Source organism: Panthera leo, chromosome C1 (assembly GCF_018350215.1).
Source record: "Panthera leo isolate Ple1 chromosome C1, P.leo_Ple1_pat1.1, whole genome shotgun sequence".
NCBI classification, from domain to species: Eukaryota; Metazoa; Chordata; class Mammalia; order Carnivora; family Felidae; genus Panthera; species Panthera leo.
The window spans coordinates 178,588,330-178,609,300 of NC_056686.1; the positions used below are offsets into that span (position 1 = coordinate 178,588,330).

General features: G+C 32.7%; 2 long non-coding RNA genes across 2 annotated transcripts in view; both read right to left on the reverse strand.

Moving 5' to 3' along the window:
* Positions 1-10,329: 10,329 nt before the first annotated feature.
* LOC122228302 lies at positions 10,330-15,409 on the reverse strand. The gene is made up of 4 exons (XR_006206510.1): positions 15,373-15,409; positions 12,810-12,963; positions 10,920-10,994; positions 10,330-10,414 (listed from the first exon to the last, which is right to left on the reverse strand). It is a non-coding gene; the product is annotated as an uncharacterized LOC122228302 (long non-coding RNA).
* A 19-nt stretch (positions 15,410-15,428) lies between these two features.
* The window catches only part of LOC122228303, a 39,110-nt gene continuing 33,567 nt past the window's right edge, over positions 15,429-20,971 (reverse strand). Inside the window, exons 3-4 of the long non-coding RNA XR_006206511.1 lie at positions 16,374-16,438; positions 15,429-15,479 (exon numbers count right to left, since the gene is read on the reverse strand). This is a non-coding gene — a long non-coding RNA (uncharacterized LOC122228303). The remainder of the gene's footprint in view (positions 15,480-16,373; positions 16,439-20,971) is intronic.

Sequence of the window (20,971 nt, forward strand, 5' to 3'; positions counted from 1 at the left end):
TCAGATTCTGTGTCTCCCTCTCTCTGCCCCTCCCCCATTCATGTGTTTTCTCTCTCTCTCTCAAAAATACATGTAAAAAATATATATAAGAATTTTTTGAAAGGTGGTCCTTTGTTAACAACCAACCTACTAATATATTGCATTAATAGAACAAGAAGATGGAAGACAATGGAATAAAAGTAATGCATCTAATTATAAGACCCACAAATTGTCAAGGGTCCTTGGGTATTCTATTTCTCTTGCATGCCTTAGGCAAGGACACTTACTTCACTAACACCCATGAACAAATCAGTTCCCCATAATTCTTTAAAATTATCAGTAATGATGCATTTTTCTTTTGCCATATAGTTTTATTCTACAGTGACATTTAAGCCATCAGAAAAAGAAATTCCATAGTAATATTTGTACAGATAACATATCACATATAAGGAATGAAAACTGGCAGTAATCTCTGCCAAACTGGAATAATCCTTAAGTTAAATGTGGTATCTTGCTCACATGCATACAAAAAAGGGGTGAGTTAGAACATTCTGTATATAATACCATTTAGTTTAAAACTGTTCCTTGTAGGTATTCAGTTCAAAAAGCTTGTTATTTCTTGGCAATAATTGTGTCAATTGAAATACTAGAGATCTCAGTATTTTATTTTCAAACTAGAACTAGTGGATGTGTTTCTGTGAAGCTGAAGTGATATCAATATTCATTTTCTAATGGCTCTCATGACTCACAATATTGTCTAGCAATGTAGTCCACAACATAAAATTTTTTACTAAAATTATTCACTTGAAGCATCACTACCCCATCCTCAAATTATTCTAATCAAACATCTATCCTTAGAAAACATAACTTACATGCAACCTTTTGTAGGATCAGCAAGCATTTTGATCTTTTTCCTTGATTCTCAAGCAGCTATAATTTCCACATTTTCCGTAAATACAAGCATATAACATGTTTCTAGCTTCAGAAACCTTTTTATTTCAAATCCCTACCCTAGATCATGTTACGCAATTTTAAGTAACAATAATTTAAGTATTCTACCTTTCCAAATCTAATGTCTTTCCAGCCAAAAGCTTAAATTCATATCTCATTGCTGTAATTTCCCCAGGATATATTGCCAATTTTTCAATGATAAACTCTATAAATCCTAACTTCTTATTTTCCCCAGCAAACCTGGCCATCTTTTCATAAATCCTGACATCATATCGCTGTCATCCCAGTTACTAAATATAGATCCACTGGAGACAACACCAGTAATTGCCTTTCCCATTCTAGGTTTGTTTCTACCTTAATAATGCCTCACTTTGAAACCCTAAACTTCTTAGTAATAACTACCAAGCAAGTCAAAAGCAAAGTTAAAATAGCAGCTTACAGGCCAAAGTTTAGCCCATATGTGTTAAATCGAAGACGAAACTTCAAACTACAATGGCTAAAATGTCCAATAAAACTTCCAAATGGACCTGTGTCTGGGAGCTCTGGGGCCTGCAGTCTTCTTCCATTGACACTTTGAGATTAGTAAACCTGTAATGATGGATGCAGTTGCACAAGGAATACATTGTATAAGTAAGATTTGATGTTCTCCTCCTCTGAAACCCACCATACCACAAAGATGTTTTCCATACCTTTGAGTCCCTCAACAATGGTCCTAGTTGAGTACCTCATCATCTCTCACTTAAGTCATGTCCATAGTAGTCACCTGGTCTTCATTAATTATCTCTCAAATTCATTCTCCTTAGTCATAAAACTGACTTTTCTAAGTATAAAAAAATGAATATCACCTCTTTCTCTGCTTATTTGAAAATGATTTAGTACTTTCACTTTATAGAATCCTGTCCAAATAATTTTATCTGGATGGCAAGATTGTGACTATATTCACTGACTGGACCATGTATTCAGATAACAAGTTTAACTTTATGGTTTATAATGTGACTAAATTTCACATTACTCATATGAATATGGAATTCCTACCATAATATATTTGTTAAAATTAATTGAAATAACACAAAGTTCTTAGCTTGTGCCTGACACAATATTCCATAACACAGTTCTGGGCATTAAAAATCTCTTATGACACCTTCCCTTTCTTACTATGCCTCTTGGGCTTTTAATCTTCCTATAGTATCATAACAAAACATAAAGCAAATTTCCAGGATTCTGTTTATGTCTTTGATTCCTTTTCATTGTATGACCTAAATGTGCAAATCTGTATGTCAATGTCACATATTTTTTTGAAAAAATGTCTGGCCAAACATCTGTTTAAGTTTTTCCTCCTGTTATAAAATTTTGCTTTTCTTGCTTACAAGTTCATTATGGTCCATGAAAGAAAAAAAAAGTTGGACTTCAATAAAAGTAAAAATTTCTGCCTTGCAAAATACTTCTTAAAAAACAAAGGCAATATACTGGGAGAAAAATTTTGCAAAGTACATAATTGATAAAGGACTGCTATACAAAATATACAAAGAGTTTTTAAAACTCAAGAAAAAAATACTTAGCTCAGATGTCTATTAAAAATACCATAAAATGGGTGTGTTTTAAAGTACAGAAATTTAATCCTCATCGATCTAGAGGCTGAAATTCTGACATCTGTGTGTTTGCATGATGGGTTTCTAGTGAGGGCTCTCCTCCAGTGTCCAGAGTGTAGATTTCTCTGTGTGTCCTCAGGAAGAGGAGAGAAGAAAAGAGAACACAGCTCTCTTCATGACTCGTTGAAGTGAGCTAATCTCATTTATCAGGATTCCACCTGTAAAACCTCATCAAATTCTAATAACCTTCCCAACACCCCATTTCCTCATACCAGCATCTTGATTCAAATTAGGAAAGACTATGCCATTGCAATGGAGAAGCATACAAGGATGATAAACATCATCCTAGAGGTGCTATTTATTATCAGACTTTTTAATAGGGCTAGTAAATAGCACTCACTGCTGGCATTTTATGTGCAGTAGTACATGTAGGACTAGATCATAATATGCCCACTACTTGCTAATTTTTTTTTGTTTTACTATTCAATGATAGTACTGTTTTAAAAGTGAAGAATAAATAAAATATAAAAGGCCTCCCCGAAAAAAATGTTTCAACATATATATTTTCAGTGTATAACAAAACCAATTTTAAAAATGGAGAGAAGATCTGGAGGACCTCATCAGAGAAGATATTCAGATGAAAACTAAACACAAGAAGAGATGCTCAACATCATATGTTATCAAGGAAATGCAAATTGAAGTAACCATAAGTTACTACTACCTAATTATTAGAATGCTAGTATCCAAACACAAAACCACAAGTGTTTGTGTGATGAACACTTGTATGGTAAGTCTAATAGGTCAGGCATATTCTTTATATGAATGGTAAGCTAATTAGGAATTACACTTACAAAAAAACACACTGGTGTACTATATAAAATTGACTGTTCTGCTACTCAAATGTTATTCTTCCTTGCAATAGTAGTTGGTTTTAAATATTTGTTTTCCCCACAGACTTCAAGCCTCTTGAGAATATGATCACTCATTTATTCACTCATTTAGTCATTCAATTAACAATTATACTTAGCGATGTATGTTGCTAAAATAGTTTCTTAGCAGATGTATAATGAATTAAAGGATGTACTTTGAGCTAACTGGTGATAATTGTCTTCAATAATGTAGATTTCATAGGCATAAATTGAAGAACTCTCTAAATAAGATCCAACAAATAGACTTCATTTCTTTTTTGAATCCTTAAGATCACTTGTTCCTGCATTTTGTTAACCGCTAGAACAGTTACTGGAATTTATTCTAATGCTTTTCCATCTTTAAATTCGAAAGCAAGCTACTTAGTGAATTCCTGTTTTGCTAATTTTCTTCCATGTTATCATGAAATACATTTTTAAGTGTTAAGCTTGATAATGTCTAGTTTAAAAAGATTTTTAAAAATAGATTTTTAAGATGATTTATTATGTTTTATTCATTGTCAATTCCAAAAGTGGAAAATGGTCAATATTCCAAAAAGTTGAATACAAAATGGTTTCCTCTAGGAACATCTCACTGGAAAAACTAATTTTCCTTGGAATACGTGATCATTTTAACGTTTATTAAAACAAGGTACCTTTATCTTAAGTGCTATGTGAAAATTTTGTAGATACAGAACAGTACTTTCGGGAAACCACTGAACCATTTGGAAATATTTTTTTTGTCTAGGCAGTTGAAACATAACTTTATATTAGAAGTTCCTTTAATTTCAGATACGTGTAGCAATAAAATCCTACAAAAAATTTCCAAATTCCATTAACATGTCAGATTTAGTCAATTGAGATCGGTTGCCCAAACAGGCAATTCTACTAGTGTGCTCCAAGAAGTAGCAAAAACTTATGGTTAATGAATGACTCTCTTGAATAATATTTTCAACCAGTTACTAAGGTTATCACAAAAATGTAGCTCTTGTATTCGATGTGTAAAATTGAAAGAAAAAAATCCCTAGTTAAAATTTATATTAAAATGAGTGCAATTATTTTTTCAGTAATTTTACTTGATGTAAATACTGAAACATATATATTTACATTCTTATATTTTTAGCCTGGAATAAAATTGTATACAAACATGTATTCTATAATCTTTTGGCACATTGGTAAATAAAATCTAAAATCATTTCAAGAACTAGCATTTTTAAGGTAAATTACCTTGCAAATGATGAATGTTAACCAAGTCTTGTGCAGTTATAAAGATCAATCTATAAAATAGGAAGCTGAGGGATAAGAATATTTATAAAAATCCATTAATAAAATGGAAGAAAAATACCTATGAAATGCAGAATTCGAAATGCTTAGCCATTTGTTCTTGATTATTTATTTAAAAAAATAATAAAAATTAGGGGCACTTGGGTGGCTCAGTTGGTTAAGTGCCTGACTTCTGCTCAGGTCTTATCTCAGGTCTCCTGGGTTCAAGCTCCGCATCGGGTTCTGTGTTGATAGCTCAGAGCCTGGAACCTGCTTCAGATTCTGTATCTCTATCTCCCTCTCTCGTTGCCCCTACCCCGCTTGCACTCTGTCTCTCTCAAAAATAAACAAACATTTAAAAAATTAAAAGAAAATTAAATCCCATAGAAATAAGTTTCAGTTATATATTTGATTTGATAGCTATTGTAAAGGGCAAGAGGTTAAATTATATTAGTATGTAGCTGCTTGTATATTTCTTAGATGTCTAAATGTGAGAAGGAATTAAATCCCATTTCCCACCCTCATAAATACACAAAGCAATTAGTGACTATTTTGTGGGCTTTGGCTTTTGGCTAAACATCTTCAACTCCCAGCTCTACTCTGAAATATTTACATGATTTGGAATTTTGGGCAAGCTCCTTAATACTGTGACTCTCAATTACCTCATCTATATATAGCAATGATAACAACGCTATCATATCGTTTTGCTCATTGGGTTAGATGAGTGAACCTTTAGCCCTGATGGTGCCTAGCATATGGTAAGCACCACATAGGTTTTAGACATTATTATCCTCATAATCACATACCAGTTACTGTAGTGGACACTTGAAGTACATTATCTCAGTTCTTACAGACAACGTGGCAAATTGTGGATATATAACATATCTCACATGTTGGGTACTGTGTGTGAGACAATGCCTTAGAGATTGTACTGAGATTGCAAGAGTTTTCAGTATACGGAAATAGTTCATAGGATATCAATATACTGTTGATTCGAGAGTATTGTGAGTTGAGTCAAGACTGTCACCCTCTTAGTTATACAGATCTAAAAGGACTTTTCAGCTTACCACTATTTTTGTCATTTTCCTTTTCTTTGTTGCTATCCATTTGTGTTCTTAACATTGATCTCCTGATACTCATTTTAGGTCTTTAAGACATTCTAAGAAAATAATTAGGCGATTGTGAAGTTATATTTTGAAAAATGTTTCACCTATCAGTTCTTCTGAATATTTTACATAATCGCTCCTCTACTGAAAGGAGCAAATGACAAATTCAAAAATGAGAAGCAGTCAGCAACAATAGACATTTACTCTTCGTGTTCAGTAAAATAATTATAATATCTGACAATATTAGAAGTTGGCTGACACTTGATGTAGCACTGGTCAAGACTGAAACTTCACACACTCTTGAAAGAACGTAGTTTATTGTAACACTTGATCTTACTTTCTCAGAAGATAACTCTTCTTTTAATTTAAAGAGGGTAAATCTTAGTCCCTTGAGATCATGAGGCTGATCTGTATATCTACCCAAGATTTTTATTTATTTATTTATTTATTTTTTTAAAATATTTATTTTTGAGACAGAGAGAGACAGAGCATGAATGGGGGAGGGGCAGAGAGAGAGGGAGACAGAATCGGAAGCAGGCTCCAGGCTCTGAGCCATCAGCCCAGAGCCTGATGCGGGGCTCGAACTCACCAACCATGAGATCGTGACCTGAGCTGAAGTCGGACGCTCAACCAACTGAGCCACCCAGGCGCCCCTCTACCCAAGATTTTTAAGAGTTGCTAGATAAATTATTCCATGGCGTTAATAGATATTTTAAACAATTGTCAGAAAGAACACATTTTGTGATCATTGTTTAATAATTGGTATTGTTCTTGAGCATTTGACATTAACAAGTACTTCTTTCAGGAAAATTAGTAGGAAGCAGTGAGTACAACGTGTCTTCTTGTTTGCAACAGTTTCCCCTCTTGGAAAATCTTCTGATATTTTCCAATCTCTAAAAACCCCAAAAACTGATTTTAAATATTATTACTTGCATCAAAACATTAAGAATTGAATATTATGTTTTTTTCTAATAGTATATCAAAGGTGCAATGTACAAAAATGTAGTTTTGGGTATTAGCTTCCCTTTCCCTTTGTTCTGTTGATAACTTTTTTCTTTAATACTTCATTTTTGTAATTAGCTTAAACTAATAAATAACTGCACATATTATTTTAGTTTCTATATAGAGAGATTAAAATATGAGAAAACTTTTAGTTGGCATTTTAAAGAAGATATCATAAAATATATTTTTTTGTATGTGGAATAATGATATAGTTATAAAACTGCTTTTTTCCTTCAGTATATCTTTGGCATGTCTTTTATAAAATTCTAGTAAGTTTATGAAATAAATTAAAGAAAAGTGCTTTCTTGTCATTTTCTAAGCGTGCAACTTACTGTCCTTTGTTCAACTAAGTATACATATTATCTACCCCCAAATAGACAGGCTCGGCAAGCAGAACATGAGTATGAGGTTGGTTTGTGACATTCACAAAATGGATACCTACATTTGCTTTGAAAGGGCATAGATAAAAGTAGATTTCTTGTTGTTGTTCGTTCAGGTAGATAACTAAACATTAGTTAACTGAATAGTAAAGTGATACAATTGATAACAAGTTTAAAAATAGAATCCTGAATTAAACACATTTGTAATTTCAGAAAATATTTGTGTAAAATTTTCAACTCTCTCAGGTTCCTGATCTAGGACTACCTAGGAAGCTCATACATAGAGAAGTAAATACTCAAATGAATAAGCAAAGTAGTATTTTTTATAAATCCATCCAGATATATATGCCTGCCTTCTCAGTTTTTGCTCTGGTGGTTCATGTAATTGAAAGGGAAATAGTGGTCCCTTGTAGTATTAGGGTTAGGGCTAAACTGATGAAACAAAATTTCAAGAGATTCTGGGTACGTAAGACATAGTATATTTCTCTTTTAATAGTTTTGTTTTATGCATTCAATCAGAGACCTAGGGTCTTATATTATCTCCTCAAACATTTTGTTGATGTTCAAGATTGATTGGAATGAACCATCTTTTTCCTTTTACATTCATTCCCCAACAGGAGAAAAAAGAAAGCACTAGCTAAAGAAATATTTTAAATTTAAATTGGGGTTGACTAAAAGTTGGATACATGAAGCCTCTACTCACATAACCATCCGCACAGCTACAACTGATTTCCTATGGAATCAGGTGGATTTTTTTTTTTTTTTTAGGTTGACAACCAATAGTTTTTGCTACTTTGTTACCTAATGATAGTGTGGTATGAATAGCAAAACAAAGAATAGCTCTGTTATATACATGTTATTAAAGGAGGAAAGGTAGTACAGAAACTTCCCTTAAGATGGGGAGAAAAAATTAATTGCTCTCCTTTCTCTAATAAATCAATTAAAAATAAGATGAATAATACAAGGACTTTATTCATGTATTTATTATACCTTGGAAAAAAGCCAACTGGAGAACAGAATCTTAAAAGAAGTTCTGTGATTTTCAGCAAAGTTTTTGAAATTAAGTGAGGACACATAGAATACGGGTCCAGAGATTATAGGTTTTTTGCAAAGAGTATTGAGAGGAAGAGATTTACTGGAACTTATCTGAAACTGTGGTGGTGAAGGAGGCAAAGATGAATCTATGCACATGGATATTTTGCTGCTTTCAAGAGTCTGCTCTCACTGCAGGGCGGACGAGGAATTGAAGGTGGTAAGCAATGTTGGATTGGGAGCGTTTCCCATGGGTTTCCCGTGTTTGTGAATATTTCATTAGTAGAGGCAATGACTGACTGGTCCAGACCATGATTTGAAAGCTAGAGATAGTGTTAGTGTCTGGTGCAGAAGGGCAGGTTTGTTCATTGGCCAGTGTAATAAAGATGTCCTCTCCCTCCAGGGAAAATATCAGGCAGATTAGCTGCTCATTAGAAAAGATTGAGGTTCCCTGTGCTTGAAGTACCTCTCCTACGTGACAATCTATTGTAGGTGCAGCTGTGGCCTGGCCTTTTTACTAGTGCCTTGTGGGAGTTGTGTTTTGAGGACCCAGCATCGATCCTGATAGTTTCCCTAATGGTCTCACCGTGAGTGATTTCCTTTGTCTTTAACCTCAGACTTCCAGGTCTTCTGCCCGCCTTTACGAAACTGTGACAGATTCACTTGTTAGTTAAAAGTCCAGAACACTCTCTGTACCTTCATAGTCCCTGACATCCTCAAACTGATGACCATAGTCAGAAGAAACGCTGAATTAGAACATTACCATTTGGCAACTAGTATAGCAAAAGTTAATTTAGTCAATGAATACAAATGGATGCTCAAACTAGTGGGTGAGAGTTGGAGGAGAAACAAGGTATCAATATGTTCTTGAAGGACCAACATGCAAATATTACCATGTGGAAAAGTTAACATTATAGTAACTGGACAAACATTAGTGAGAAAAAACTTTAATTCTGCATCATTACTGCCAAAAAAGAAGTATGTGTAATTATGAGGAAACATAAGAAAAAAAATGAGTGATGTTTTATATAGGAGCACTTCTAAAATGTGAAGATTATGGAAGTCAAGAAAAAAAAAAGATCCACATTGAAGAAGACTTAAGACCTTAACAATTAACTGCAATATATAGTGTTGAATTGAACTATTTTCCTTCTAAAATAAAACGTAACATTATGCCACTTGAATAAGACGTGACTGTATATTCTCTTTTACTTTGACATTGGAAATACAGGAATGAAGGCTACAAATTAGATGGTATCCGTGTATCAATTTTAATTTCTGAACTTAATGATTTTAATGTAACTAGAAAGCACAATATTCTTAGTTTTAACAATTACACACTAAAGTTTTTCAGTGTCAATAACGTACTTTCAAATAGTTCAGGGAAAAAGTGTTTTTTTTTTTTTAATTTTTTGGTCATATTCTTGCACTTTAAAAAATCTACATAGCAATTTATAGAATAAGAAACTATCAAGATATAGACCATCTAAAAAACATTACTAGCTTTTGACCTAGTTGGTACTTAGAGAATAATATATCAAACCACTTCAAGATAAAACATCTCTAAATAATCCTTGATGCAAAGTAGAATTCACAAGAGAAATTGAGAAATATTTCTAACTGAAAGATAGTACAAGATTTCAGAACCCGTACGATCCCATGAAAGAAATGCTTAGAAGAAAATTTATACCTTTGAATGCTTGAATTAGGAAAGAAGTGGAGTCAGGCTAAAATCAATGACTTAAAAGGCCAACTTATTAAGCTAAAAAAGAAAAAAGTAACTTTACCTTAAAATTCAAAAAGTAGAATGACAAACACTGAAAGTGTAGCAATCAATGAAATTGGAAGAAAAACTGTAAATTGTCAAAAGCAAAAGATAGTTTAGAAAAAATTAAAAGTATTAATAAAATCCAGCTAAATGGATAAAAACAGGAAGAAAACAAAAATGTCCCATATCACAAATGAAGCAGAGGTTATCACTGGAGATCTTACAGAAATAAATATCAAGCAATATTACAAGTATTTTAATGTCAACCATTTTGGCAATGTAAGAGAAATAAGGTAATTTCAACTTAAATGAACACACAAATCACGGCATGAAAGATAAAAGCAAAAGAATGCGCTCTACTTAATAATATAATTTTATTAAAAATTTCCTTACAAACCTTCAGATGGAAATGATTTTATTGGTAATTTCTGTCAGACATCTAGGGAATAAAGAACAGCAATTTTATATAAGCTCTTCTAGAAAATACCGGAGGAGCACACAGTACCTAACAAATGTTAGAAGGTTAATACAATCCCAATATCAAAACCTGAGAAGTACATTAAAAATGGAAGGAAGGAAAGATAAGAAAGAATATTACAGATCAATTTTCATCATGAACATAAATGCAAGCACCCTTAATAAATAGCAAATGGAATCCAGCAATATATAAAAGGAAAATATGTCATGACCAACTGGGATTCGTTGCAAAAATGCAAGCTTGCTTTAACACTAGAAAAGCAATCAATGTAATTCATCATATTAAAAGAATAAGATGAGAAACCATATGATATGTCAAGAGTTATAAAGAAAACACTTGAAAAAATTCACCCATCCAATAAGAAAACCTAATAAAAACTTTGAATAGAAATAAATTTACTAATTTCACAAAGAGATCCACAGAAACCTACATCTATCTTCATACTTAATAGTAAAATATTACCTACTTCCTCACTAAGGTCAAGGATAATGCAGAATGTGCCCTTCACCTTTTCCATTCAGCATGGTATTGTGTATTTTCACTATTAAAGTAAGACAAGAAAGAGTATACGAATAGAAAGGGAGGAAATAAACTATTTTTGTAGATGTCATAATTATTTACATAGATAATCTTAAGAAATCTAAAAAATACTATAGCTAATGGATTTAGCAAGTTCTCAGGGTACAATAGTAGTAAAACAGAATCGACCTTACATAAGCAACTAACAATTGGAATATGAAATTGAGAATTCCATTTATAGTATCATCAAGACATAAAAGAAAGAAATTAACCAAGAGACATGCAAGACTTCTAAACTGAAAGCAATATGTAAGCCATTTTCTAACCAACCAAAATAAAGTTAGGTGCAAATTCTATACGGTAAAACTAATGAATTCTATATTGGTTATATTCCAATAACGTCCTGAACTACTTTTATCCTATATCATTTGTTACTCATTAGGAGTAAAATTGATTTTTTGCAAGACATAACTAATTTTAAGTTTAATTTATTTAACTTGAGCGAAACATCCAAAACTATGTACAAAATACTAGGATTATCCTAATGTTGTTGTATTTCAGCCAGGATGTTTGATGATGGTTTGATATATTGCCATAACTAAATAAAAATTAAAAAAAAAATACAACAAAAAACACTTTGGAGAAATTTCAAAGGTGACATTTGTAGCTGTCAGTTACCAGCAAGTACAACAAGGAGGGCTACGTTTTTTCTTAAGATGTTAACAATTTCCACAGATAAAATCATTAGTCAGGAAATACAAAATTCAACCAAAAAATACATCTTTGACAATTGTTCTAATCCTCTGTTTCCTTTGAAACAAGTGACTTTAATTATAGTATCGGTAGTGGGAGAAAAAAAAAGCAGAAGTAGTAACTGAAAATAAATACTAGTCTGAAGTATGTGTGGAAGAAAGACAATATCATTTTGACATGTTTATCATAGCATGAAGTAGCCTGAAAACAATCCCGCAGATGTCTGCATTTGAGATTCTACAATAGAGGCAGGCATAACTTGAAGATAATTGAATATAGTAATTAGATGAAACTAAGTATATTAAATGCAAAAACATAATTGTGTAGCTATGTAATAAATTAAAATGTGGATATTTAAACCAAATTATTGCACAGTTGCAACAATGGTATTCTTTGTATTGAGCCTTGTTAGCAGGAACATGTACTAATAAATATCAAATTTAATACAATTTTCTGGAGAACAGAGGCTATGTGATTTCCATCTGTGTAGTCCCCACCTCCCTGCTGTGTCTCAGCACCAACCAGTGTTCTAATTGCATTATTGACATGTTCACAGATTCAAATATAAAATAATTTATTCTAAATGATTCACAGGCTAGGAGAAATTGAGTATTTTAAAAATAAGTGCATCATATTCTACTTTGAAATCACTTTTTAGAGAAAATTGTGAGGATTTATAATAATAATCCCATACCCCGAGCCCCTCCTCCTATTAAAATATCTAGACTTGATTAAATGTATCATGTGTTAGCTGGAAAAAAAAAAAAAAAAAAGAAAAGATTACCTCCGGAAGCAGAGTAGAGATGGGGTGAGGCCTCAGTGAACTTCAATGAATAGGGAAAACTATTAAAAAAAAAAAAAAAAAAAAAAAACCTAACCAGGTTTCTAGTTTCCATTAGGGATACACTAACCTGGAAAGAACATTGCGCCTGCCCTCTCAGCAGTGGTAGCAAACAGGGAAATCTGCACATCTACAAGCTTTCACGAATCCATCAGACACTGAGGTCAATGACGAACCAACTAACCCCAAATCAAAGGAAAAACAAAGGCCTTCAAGAACAAATACACATGGGCACTTACTTACCTGGGACCGATGCAGCCAGACGTGGTTAAGAATTCAGCTAACATTGTTAACACATTGGACAGGCTTGTAAGAGAATATGGAATCTCTAGGATCACAGATATTAAGAAAACCTCTAACCCATTTGTACAGTTGAAACAGGCGATGGTGGCAATACCTAAACCAAGGAAATTGGCAAATGTTACAAATCAGAGCTTGATTTATTCTGTCGATTGTTTCAACTTGAAATGATGGATAAAACGTTAATAATAGAGATTAAGTTGAAAACTAGATTGTGTTAGTAGGCATGACTTTGTGAATAGCGCAAAAGAGACGAAATACATATCCAGGATTTGGAAGACACTATCAAATTCAGTAAGACAATCACTTGTGTCATTGATAGACGCGTCAAGTTCTTTTTTTAAGTCTTTAATTCCTGCTAACATACAGTGTTACATTAGTTTTAGGTGTACGATATAGTCATTCGACAATTCTATACCTTACTCAGGGCTCATCATGATAAGTGTACTCTTTAGTCTCCATCACCTATTTCACCCATCCCCCCCCCCCCCCCCCCCATCCCCTCTTGTAACTGTCAGTTCTCTATAGTTCAGAGTCTGGGTTTTTTGGTTTGTCTCTCTTGCTCTCTCGCTCTCTCTTTTTTTCCCTTTGTTTGTTTTATTAAATTCCACATAGGAGTGAACCCACATGGTATTTGTCTTTTTCTGACTTATTTCACTTAGCGTAATACTCTCTAGCTCCATCTGTGTTATTGCTAATGGCAAGATTTCATTTGTCTTTATGGCTGAATAATATTCGTCTGTCTTTATGGCTGAATAATACATATAATACATATATATATATGTGTATATATATGTGTATATATATATGTATATATATATACACATATATATACACATATATATATGTATATATATATATACATATATATATATGTATATATCACATCATCTTTGTCCATTCATCTATTGATGGATACTTGGGCTTTCTCCATAATTTGGCTATTGTAAATAACGCTGCAATAATCACAGGTATGCATGCATCCCTTTGAATTACTACTTTTGCATTTTGGGTATAAAGACCCAGTAGTGCAATTATGGGACCATATGGTGCCTCCGTTTTTAACTTTCTAATGAACCTCCATACTGTTTTCAATAGTGACTGCACCAGTTTGCATTCCCACCAAGAGTGCAAGAGAGTTCCTTTTTCTCCACATCTTTACCAACGCTTACTGTTTCTTGTGTTTTTGATTCTAGCTATTCTGAACAATGTTAGGTGAGATCTCATTGTAGTTTTGATTTGCATTTCCTTGATGCTGAACAATATTGAGCATCTTTTCATTGGTCTGTTGGCTATGTGTAGGTCTTCTTTAATGAAATGTATGTTCAAGTCTTCCCATTTTTAAATTGAATTATTTGTGGGTTTTGGTGTTGAGTTGTGTAAGTTCTTTATATATTTTGGATGCTAACCTTTTATTGGGTATGTCATTTTCAAATATCTTTTATTTAATAGATTGCCTTTTATTTTGTTTCCTTCACTGTGCAGGAGCATTTTATTTTGATCTAATCCTAATGTAACTTTATTTTGATGTAACTTTGCTTTTATTTCCCTTGCCTCAGGAGACAAATCTATAAAATCATTGCTGTGGCCAATGTCAGAGAAATTACTGCTTGAGCTCTCTTCTAGAATTTTTATGGTTTCAGGTCTCATGCCTAGGTCTTTAATACATTTTGAGTTTATTTTTGTATATGGTGAAAGAAAGTGGTCCTGTTTTTTTTTTTTTTTCTTCTCTTTCATGTAGGTGTCCAGTTTTTCCAACACTACTTGTTGGGGACAATCTTTTTCCCATTAGGTATCCGTTCCTTTGTCAGATTAATTGACCATATAATTATGGGTTTATTTCTGTTTTTTTTTTTTTCTACTCTGTCCCATTGATCTAGTGTCTATTTTTGTGCCAGTACCATACTTTTTGATTACTACAGCTTTGTAACATAACTTGAAGTCTGGAATCATGAAGCTTGCTTTTGTTTTCCTTTTCAAGATTGCTTTGGCTATTCAGGATCTTTTGTGGTTCCATACAAATTTTAGGATTGTTTTAGTTCTGTGAAAAATACTATTGGTATCTTGAAAGAGACTACATTATATCTGTAGATTACTTGGGGTAGTATAGACATTTTAACATTTTTTTTCTCTTTTAACCCATGAGTGTGGAATGTCTTGAATAAGTGAAGTTCTAATATAGTATTGTTTCACCTGACTTGTTAGTGTAAATGAAAACACCAACCAATATTTATGTGGGAATTATTTTTTCATGGATTGCACCAAAATCTGAAAGAGATTTAAAAAAATAATGTATGGTAAAGATGAAATAAAGCATTTTGTGAGACTCAATTTGCTCTATGATTATAATAAAATATATCCTAGTTTATTAATTGCAAATTTTATATATGTGTATACTCTTATAACAATAAAATCCATAATAAAGTTCTGTACACATATTTTCTTGAATATAGAGATAATTGTTAATCATTTGTGAGTATGGCAATGGATAGAAACCATAACTTACCCATCCATTCTATTGTTAATGAGCATTTGAGTTCTTTTTTTTTTTTTTTTTTTTTTCTCTTTTCTAGTGGACTGACATATTACCCATGCTTCTGTTGTCAAGCTTTTCTGTAAAGGTCAAGAGAGTAAATATTCTCAGATTTGCCAGCTATATGGTCTGTCACTACTACTCAATTCTGTCACTGAAGATGAGCCTAGGCAATGGTAGGTGAAGGAACATCTATTTGGCTCAAGAAACTCCATGTACCAAATTTTGCTTTTGCATAATATACCTCGGGAGAAATTGTGTGTTAATTTTCTAGGGTTGCCATACCACAAACTAGGTAACTTAAACAGTATATGTTACTGTCTTTCATATTAAACTAATATGAGGTGTGGGTAGTTTTGGTCCCTCCTGAGGCTTGTGAGGAAACCATATGTTCTAGGCCTGTCTCCTTGGCTTGTAAATGGCTACCCCTTCCCTAGGTCTCTTTACGTTGTCTTCTTTCTATCTGTGTCTGTATCCAAATTTTCCTTCTTATAAGGATACCATTACGGTGTAGATTAGGACACACCATAATGACCTCATTTTGTCTTCTTGATTACCTCTGCAAAGACCATATCTCCAAGTAAGATCACATTCTGAGGTAACTGGGGATAGGATTTTAACATGAATTCTGGACACATTCAACCCATAACAATACTGGAATGTGTAAACTTACAAGAAAACAAAGTCGTGTAACAAACTGGTGATCAATATTTATATTATTTACATTCCTACCAGTAATTAATAATTCCTTGCTGACACTATTTTTAGACTTACATTTTTTCCTATCCATTGGATATAAAGTGTTAACTCATCAAAGTTTTAATTTTCCTAAGTAGACTAATAGACAATGAACATATATAAAATGTTTATAGACATTCACCTTTTTTCTCTTTTTATAGTTGCTGCTATAGAGTTGGGTAGAAAGTTTATAAGTGTTAATAGAAGAAATAGAAACATTGTTACATTATCCTTACCTCTTTAATTCGTTATAAAATTGAACATTTTAACTCTGAATTCATTCATGATTTCATTCTGATCCCTAATAAAACAAAAAAAAATATTTTTTAATGTTTATTTTGAGAGTGAGGACATGAATCGGGGAGGGGCAGAGAGAGAGGGAGACCGAGAATCCAAAGTAGGCCGCTTGCTGTCAGTTGAAAGCCTGAAGTGAGGCTCGAACACAGAGACCAGGAATTCATGAGCTGAGCCAAAGTCTGACATTCAACTGAATGAGCCACCGAGGCATCCCAAAACAACAAAAAAATATTTTTAATATATAACTATTAAAAAAATAATTTCTTCTGCAAAGACATTATATTTGCCAGGTTTTATACTTTGATACCAATGCACGGCATTAGAAAGGTTTTCTTTTTTGAATTCTATGACTTCTTCCCTTCCAATACCTGAAGGTTTTTTTTTTTTTTTTAATAATTTATGTATTTTAGCACTTTTTCTTCAATTTATTTATCTTGAGAGAGACAGTGACACTGCAAGTGGGGAGAGGCAGAAAGAGAATCCCAAGCAGCATCCACATTGCCAGTGCAGAGCCCCATGTAGTGCTTGAACCCATGAAACTGTGGATGAAACAGAGAGTCAGATGCTTAACCGACTGAGCATCCCAGGAGCCCCAAGTGTTTGTGTTTTAATTTCATACTATTTTTGGATTTTCCCATACATAAAATTTACATTTCAGCATTTGAATCCTATATTTACATATTATCATCCAATAAAATCATTTGTTATGTTTATTTGCTTCCTTGAATGTACTATAGTGGTACCCATAGTTCATGAAAATCTCCTTCCTGTGCTCCTTTATATTACCTATGTTGATGTATTTGCTAAAAATTATCTACTGTATTTTTTTTATGAAGTATAGTTGATATACAATGTTAGTTTCAGGTGTACAACATAGTGATTCAACAATTCCATACATTATACTACACTTACCATGATAAGTACAGTTACCATCTATTACCATAAAATGTTATTGCAGTATTATTGACTATGTTCCCTCTGCTAATTTTCATCCTATGCTAATTTTATGAAAATTCCCCAATTTTCATCTTTGTGACTTTGTTTTGTAATTAGAACTTTATACTTCTTAATCCCTTTCACCTATTTTACCATCTACCCAACGCTCTCCCTTCTGGCAACCACCAGTTCTCTGTATTTATAGAGTTTGCTTGTTCTGTTTGCTTGTTCATTTGTTTTCTTTTTATTTCTTTTTCTTTTTCTTTTTTTAGATTCCACATATAAATGAAATCATATGATATTTGTCTCTCTCTGGCTTATTTCAGTTCACATATTTCAGTTCCCTTTAGATCCATTGTGTTGTCCCAAATGGCAAGATCTCATTCTTTTTTATAACTCGGTAATACTCCATTGTATATATTTACCACATCTTTATCCATTCATGTACTACGGGTCCCTATTTGCTTCCATGTCTTTGCAATTGTAAACAATGCTGCAAGAAACATAGGGATACATAAGTTTTTGAATTAGTGTTTTTGCTTTACTTGGGTAAATACTCAGTAGAATTACTGGCTCATAGGTTATTACTGGTTTTAATTTTTTAAGAAAACGCCATACTGTTTTCCACAGTGGCTGCACCAGTCACCAGTCATTCCCAACAACAGTGCATAAAGCTCCCCTTTTCTACAGGTCCTTGCCAATACTCATTATTCCTCGTGTTTTTGATTTTAGCCATCCTGACATGTGTGAGATGATCTCTCATTGAAGTTTTGACTTGGATTTCGCTGATTATTAGTTATGTTGAGCATCTTTTCATGTATCTGTTGGCTATCTGTATGTCTTCTTTGGAAAAATGTCTATTCGGATTTTCCCATTTTTAATCAGATTATCTGTTTGATGTTAAGTTGTGGAAGTTTTTATGTATTTGCTATATTAACCCTTTATCAGATACATAATAATTTACAAATATCTTCTCCCATTCAGTAGGTTGTCTTTTCATTTTGTTGATGGTTTCCTTCACTGTGCAAAACATTTTTATTTTGGTATACTCGCAACAGTTTATTTTTTTGCTTTTGTTTCCTTTACCTTAGGAGACATATATGGAAAATGTTGCTATGACTGATGCTTAAGGGATTACTCCCTATGTTTTCTTGTAGGAGTTTTATGGTTTCAGGTCTCACATTTAGATCTCTAGTCTGTTTGAGTTTATTTTTGTGTATGGTATAAGAAAGGATCTAGTTTCATTTTTTTTATTTTTATTTTTTGCATGTAGCTGTCTAGTTTCACAATACCATTTACTGAATATTCTTCATCATATATTCTCCAATGAAAACTGCACACCCCATTGTGTATTTTTTTCCTCCTTTGTCCTAGAAGAATTGACCATATAAGTGTGGATTTATTCTGGGCTTGCTATCCTATTCTACTGGTCTATGTATCTGTTTTGTGCTAGTACCATACTGTTTTGATTACTATAGCTTTGTAGTATATCTTGAATTCTGGAATAATGATACCTCCAGCTTTTGTTGTTGTTACTCAAGATTGCTTTGGCTATTCAGGGTCTTTCATGATTCCATATGAACTTTAGAATTATTTGCTTCTAGTTCTGTGAAAAAATAATACTGGTATTTAATAGGGATTGCTATCAAATCTATACATTGCTTTAGGTAGTACGGACATATTAACAATATCAATTCTTCCAATCCATGAGCATTTTTAAAAAATACTTCAAAGTTTATTTATTTTCAGAGCGTGTACACGTGGAAGGGGCAAAGAGAGAGGGAGAGAGATGGGGAGAGAGACAATCCCAAGAAGACTCTCCTCCATCAGTGCAGAGCCTGATGTGGGGCTTGAGCCCATGAGAACCATGAGATCATGACCTGAGCCAAAGTCAGATGCTGAACAGACTGAGTCATCCAGGGACTCCAAGGATTTTATTTTTTAAGGAACAGCACGAGCCCAATAGCTGGAGGTAACCCTGCCAGAAATTTTACTCATTTAAAAAATAAGGGAATTTTTAGTATTTAACTGACAGTATTAATGGAATTAAATAAGTTAGCGGGGGAAAAAAGAAACACATTTATGTGCTTAACACATAGTTAACATCAGAATCATCAATGGTTATTGTATTATTCTAATTGAATTTGTTTTTTTAATAGAAATAACTTTTATCATTTCTGAGTTCTCAAATATTCTCTTTTCTTTTTTTAACCCTGACAAATGATTGATATTTTAAGTGAATGTAAGAGTTTTTAATTACTGTACATTTTTCTTCCTGTGTTGTATATGTTCTTCCAAGAGGGCACTGGTGACAGAAGTATAATGCTTGCCTTCTTTCTTTTTTCTTAAACCCATGTTTTATTTACTCAATGTTGTAGTTTTAAGTTTGATTCATCTTCTTTAATTTCTGGGCTGGCGATAATGTGTCCAGAGCCAAGAAGTGCTAAGAACTCATTCCTGCTCTCAGTTCTCTCTAAGACCTTTCAGGACAGAGATGCTTATCTCATGACCTGTAAGGACTACAATTCAGGTCATATTTGCAATAATCCCACCCAAAGATCATATACCATGGGGAAGAAAGACAAGATTTTCATCAAAGCCTCAGTAGTGTTCATATTTTGAAATTTAATGTTTCATATTGTTGCTACACAATATTTTTCTCCTTATGATTCTGATCTATTTTAGATAATCTCAAATGTTTGAGTCACCAGATGACTAATTTGTACTTAATTATTATTGACTTGCAAACAGAAGAAGACAAATGATTCAAATATTAGATACTTCTTAGAATATAGGTTAACCTAAAGCAGTAGACATCTGTTGATGAGAAACATTTTGTGAAAGCTTAAATGATATAATTCTTCATCTTAACAAGACTAAAAATAGTAATTAGCAACATTTAGTTTTGACCTTTTTTGTTTTATTTTGCGAAATGATTTTTTATTATAGTACAGTTTATACATATTATCAGTTATAGAATTTATAATATGGAAATTGCTAGGGCTGACAAGTACTGCAATTCAGCAGAATAGTCATTTGTAAATGAAAGGAATATTGATTCCTTGTGGTTTGAAGAGATTAACATAACGGATAGAAAGCAAAAACATTGTGAAAATGAATAGTTCATCCACTCCCATACATTGTCTCATACATAAGACTCAAAATATATTTTGTTATTTGTTTGATTTTGTGAACTGACAGTAGTTGCTGTCTTGACTACTGATGCCAAGAATTTAGGGCTATAGCAGATACCTTTAAATTCTCACTACTGAGTGGAAGAAATGTGTTAAAGCAGCCAAACTACAGTTATTTATTTCTATACTGATATGTTTACTTCCTTGACTTGGGAGACACCTCCAAGAAAAGGAAAAAAAAAACCAAACAGGTGACCTCCTTGTCAATTGAAATTATGGGTAAAATAGCAGTTTTATATATATATATATATATATATATATATATATATATATATATATATATATATATATATATATATATATACACACACACACACATACACACACATATTATGCACACACATATATATGTGTGCATATATATACATATATTATGTATATGTGTATATATACATATATTATGTATA